The sequence below is a fragment of the Protopterus annectens genome, chromosome 12.part0 (genome assembly GCF_019279795.1).
Source record: "Protopterus annectens isolate FY-2018-M chromosome 12.part0, PAN1.0, whole genome shotgun sequence".
NCBI classification, from domain to species: Eukaryota; Metazoa; Chordata; order Ceratodontiformes; family Protopteridae; genus Protopterus; species Protopterus annectens.
In genome coordinates, this window is record NC_056746.1 from 1,417,817,705 (window position 1) to 1,417,823,341 (window position 5,637).

At 37.0% G+C, this 5,637-nt stretch overlaps 1 protein-coding gene across 1 annotated transcript in view; it reads left to right on the forward strand.

Moving 5' to 3' along the window:
- The first annotated feature begins 4,011 nt into the window (after positions 1-4,011).
- Positions 4,012-5,637, forward strand: part of TOB1 (transducer of ERBB2, 1) — a 3,603-nt gene continuing 1,977 nt past the window's right edge. Inside the window, exon 1 of the mRNA XM_044090461.1 lies at positions 4,012-4,218. The gene's annotated coding sequence lies outside the window, so the exon portion shown is untranslated. The remainder of the gene's footprint in view (positions 4,219-5,637) is intronic.

The window sequence follows — 5,637 nt, forward strand, 5'->3', positions numbered from 1 at the left end:
ACTCAGTAGTTTCAAACCACGGCTTAAACATCTTAACCAGGCTTGATCCTGCAAATGGTCAACACAAGTTTAAGACTTTGTGTTCACTGTACAATACTCTGCAAATACTCTTCCTAAACAAAATACTCTCAACCTCTCACTGAGATGACACAACATAAAAATCTACTAAGTTGCACATAGGCTTTCACTTTAGTAACTTCTACCTCTGTAAAATCTTACAGTTTATAAATGTAACTACAGTTTATGTATAAATGTAAATAGAAATGCAACTGCTCTGCGTTTAACTGGAACTTAGTTTAATGTAAGCAAATGGAGCTTGTCTCCCCAGACTTCCTCTGAAAATGGATATTAACCACTTGGACTTTTCCCGGTAAACAAAGACAAATAAATAAATAAATATGACCTTGACTTATTTGTCTCCCATGTACATGTGTTCTCTATAATATACAATACTCTTTTCTGTTGAACTGTGTTGTTTGAAGTTATACTGTACTTTAACATATGTTTAGTATTTTTATTTCAGTCCTGTAACCACAAAATGAGTAAGGAAGGAGGGAAAGAAAGCAAAGCATTTCAGGGAAATAAATCAAATCACTCTACGCAAGGAAAATGTAGTGTTAAAATGAAGGTCTTTAAGAGTGAGAAAACACACCCATAAATAAAATTAATATAAAAACCTGAGAAGATGTGCATACAGTCAATCTAATAACCAGGCTTCCTTTTGTATAAAGCAATAATAGTTTACTTTACCAAATTATGAGAACAACACTTAAAGAAGCTGTACAGACAGACTGATATTTGCATTAGAAACCTGAAAGTTACTTATGTGTTAAGTTGTTGTTTGTCTTTTCGGCTTTTCCCGGTTAGGAGTCGCCACAGCGGAACTCTGGTCCGCTAATGAATGGCAATAGATAGTTTAGGGTGCCGAGTTGCCAGCCCAACCTTCAGCGAAGGCACGCCCATTCACGCATTTCTTTCGGAGGCCACTCGACCACGGGGAGGGTATGCAGACTCCACACAGAAGGCAATCCAGCAGAGACTCGAACAGTAGAACCTTTTGCTGTGAGGCAACAACGCTGTCGCTGTACCACCGCGCCATTTACTTCTTATGTGTTAAGTGGTGATCGCAAATTTTCAGCAAATGATATGAATGCAGGAAGACAAATGCAGGGAGCAACGTACACCTCATATAGTTTGCCAAACCATGACAATCTTTCTACCTTAATTTACATAAAAACTTTGTGCATCACCCACTATCAGGCATAGTTAAGTATCATAAAGTGAACCCAAAAGAAATTGTCTGTTCATACCTTTCTTATCAAAATCAGAAACATGTAACAGATGATTTTGTGAAAAGAAAAAAAAACTATGCTTGTGTGTGTGTGTGTGGGGGGGGGGGCTTAGCACCTTTATATGTTACATCTATAAACGATTAAAATATTTGCTCATGTCTAGGATTCCTTTTACAGCCAACCAGTTCCAGTGCAACACTCAAGATGCCTTTAACAGGGTTCTGTTTGTTTTACACAGCTGAGCTAGCGGAATTTGTTTTACTTCCAAGATTTATTAATGTTTGCAATCCTGTTTAGATGTTGCTATAAGTGCCTAAAGAATTAAGTCAAGCATGAGCCATCACTATACCTTACTCTTAGACAGCAGACACATTAAAAATGATAAAGGACAAAATTGGAAAAAAAAATGTTGCAGTCAAGGCAGATGACAGGGTCAAAGCCGCATATAAGGGTAGGCAAACAATTACACCTACACTCTTAACATTTTCATTATTTGTATATAGTTGAAACTGTTTTGTCATTACTTATATAGAGATGAAGCTGTTTTGTGGTAACCTTCTTTCTAAAATAAGTACATGCTTTTACAACAGTGTTTATGAAACAGTATTTGCATACATGTATGCAAGAAAATCACAGTACATTTTCTGCTACTTTCAGAATGCAAAATACTTAAATATATGACAGCTGCTGTGATGTAGGTAACGAAATATCTACTTTCAACAAGGCTATAATGCCCTGAAATCTGTTTCAGACAGGAGACGTTTTCAAAAGAGATAGATTTCCGTTTGCCGATATATTTGAGGGCAGAAAAGACACCAATACGTTCAAACTGGACATTTTACTTTGTGAACCATATAGGGCATTGCACAGCGCCTAATCTGGAGATTATATTCTTGCAGTAACTGTTGTATAGAGTGGGGTGAAAAACGTTACTAATGTTATTGCCCTTTAGTATGAGCAATGGTAAAGCATGATGTTTGAATATAGTTTCTATGCTTAAAAGTCACATGCGATATTTTCTCTTTACTGTCTTTTGTACTGAAGAGCTTAAAATTCCACCCCTAAGGACGGCACTTCCACCTTCTAAAAATGTAGCCATTACATTTCTGGATAAGTATGTTCAGCTTAATCCTTTAACTGGGAAGGTCGTACCCCATCAAACGTAATACAAATGAAGGGCTCTATCACAACGGGAAGTACAAGTAGCTAGCACAGCTCTACTGTCGTATCACGTAACAAACGTGCTTGAGCTGGTTCCCATTAGAAACACAGCAGTGCCCCAGCACGGACATTCGAGGGCTAACCCTAGATGCTTAAAAATAGGCAGCTAGTGGTGAGCTCTTTAACTGATGTGACCTAATCTTTTTGTTGCAAGAACTTGTTTCAAAGCACGAAACTTCAAATACGCTTACCTATCCCACACAAGGAAAGGGGACATTTACACAACCAAACACTCATTGCATTACAGTTTTACAGTGAAGCAACAGGGAATATGAACATACCAACATAAAACAGTTTTTAAGAATGTGCTGAGGACAGATGTTTCAGAAACAAGTGTCTATACTCACTTTAGAAAAATAGGTTCAAAATCTCAAAGAGAGAAAAAGTGTATGTACAGTAGACGACTCTGAAAATTTTGAAGACACAATCAACTAACCATACACCAAAACCGTTCTGAATATTCACGGCAGTATGTTTGAAAACACAGTCAATGTAAACTTCTAAAACACAAAAATGAATACGCGTTAACACACCACCTCCCCTTCCAGCCGGGCAGAGATCATCACGTCCACTGCTTGCGTAACTAGAGGGGTGGAGATGGGTGTTTCATTCAGTCTCTTGTTTTTCAACAGTAGGCCTTGACGTCTGCGACCCAGAAACCACACACCCAATCGATGTTGGCTAGTAATACACTCGGGCCAATCAAAATTCGTTGCTACCTCTAAGCAATATTTTTAGCAACTACTGAAAGCCAAGGCTATAGTACACCGTCCTTACAACTGTACTCTGTATCCTTCCGCGGTAGGAGTATGTGACTTTAGTGGTTTCGTTTTTACTTTATGATTATTTTTTTTTACCCTGAAAGAGTAGTTTAAGTTGTGAATGCAAAGTATTTTAAACAAGAAATGCGACAAAACATAGGCTTGGTATCATAAAAAAAAGAGATGGAAAAGATTTACTTGGGAGTGCAAGAATATTTATTGTACTTCAAATCTGAGCATAAACATATTTTGTACCTCTTAAAATCATAAGGACTAATAAGCTAAACACGATACAATTTGTGTCCGAGATTACCACAATTTTAGGTTATATCCGCAATCGACTACTGTAACAGTACACTAATGATACAGAAAACTGCACGTTGTAGTTTTCGGTGTTTTTATTTCTGCAGTCTGAATTTTATTTAAAAAAATCAGTTGATTTACAATGTGCTAACTCAATCCCATTAAAAAACATATACTAATTTCTAAAGTGCAGTCGAAATACTGGACTAAAAAAAAAAAAAAGACAAGAGTGTGACGACAATACCGTGACATTAGTGACCTGCTAGACAGGCAATTTTAATGACAAATCGCAGCAAAGCATTCCATAAGTCTAGCCAATTAACGAACGTTTTAGGTTGTATGTTATAGGAATATTGACGTTGCTGACCGCATCACCGCCCCTCTCGTGGCCGTGGCGGAGGAAAGCTATATATACTGACGCAAAACACTAATGGGACAGAGTTGTAAAAGCTCCCGGGCGGTGGGAGTCAGCCTACAGAAAGAAGAGGGAGCTGTAAATATAACATTAAAAGGACTGGAATAAATACATATTCTATAAATACATGTACGCACAAATGAATGAATTATTTATATCACTTGCTCACTGACTCTATACATTTGCACTAATCAACTACAAACTGCTGTGAATCTGCGTAAACTAGGTAAGTACAATGATTTAATTTTAATGTTTTGTTTTGCATCATAATGTCCTCAACGCTTCAGAAGCCCGATTGTCGTCAGTATGCTAATACTTTAAATTTTCGATTTAGTAACTGGAATGTTTTCTGATGATCATTTCAGTTTGGTAATGTTCTTGAGGAAATTAATGTATTTTGACATGTATGTGGCGTCTGTCAGAAAGGTGTTGGTTCTGTCATACTTGGTGTGACTACAGATCTGCCTGTTATGACTTTTTGTTATTCTTCTTAAACGACAGTGTCACCTTTGTGCCATAAAATACTTAAATATTCATGCTTTATTTATTTGGAAAAGAGACTCATTACGTAGGTGATTATACTTAATTACTCTGGCACTCCTTGAAGATCGCATTGTTTTCTTATTCATTATGAACCTGTGTGTGTGCGTATATATATATATATATATATATATATATATATATATATATATATATATACACACACGCACACACACAGCTACAACGCTGGCGTTGCTTGCATTTGAACACGTCGTAAAATGTATATTTGCTAGGTTCCTCTTCTCAAAAGCAATGGCTGGTATAAAATAATTTGCTCTCGCCTGATCTTCGTTTATTGCAAAAGATCTCCAGTGGCTCCACAGCAGCTTTGAGATTGTGACTAGAAATCGAAAGAGGCGTCGCTCTTTATTGAGCCAGAGGGCACAGCCCGTGATTAGTGTATTTATACAGTTTGCATTTTCTTTAGGTTTATATATTTGGCCTAGGCTGTCTGCTGACGAGCATTTGCTTCTTACTCAACGCGTTAGGAAACGAATTGATGCGTTTCTTGAGGTTTCCTTTAGAATTTGCATTGCAAATAAAGATCGGGTTGGTTTATAATGACAGTCTTCAGTTTCCTGGTTCTGAGCAGCGCTGATGTTCTTGTCACTACCCCAGGCAAATGAAGCTTACCCTTTTATCACTGTTTTTTTATCCCAATATTTGATATTTGCCCTTGAGATTTTGTTATCCACACCCAGTGTTCAGTAGTATCTGAATAAAGGTCATTCTGTCTGTGATACTGGCTTGAACATTAACTAGATCCTGGTTCAATGTTAGATGCCTTAAGCAGCATACACACGGCTAATGTGCAAATGGTACAAGCTTCCATACCTTTCTTTTTTTTTTTGGGGGGGGGGGGGGGGGCATGAAACAAATTAATGTGCAGTTCATTATCTTTTATATTTTTTTACAGACTAGGAATACAGTTTTGATTTCGCTTAGAGTATATGTAACTTGGCAACATGACACTTGCTATGAAACAATTTTCTCAAAAAAAAGCTTGATCACAATGAATGTAAAGTGTATATTTTTTGAGCGTAAACGTGTATATCTTTTTTTTCTTTGCTGTATTTTCCTGATATGGCTTTTTATCTTTTTTTTA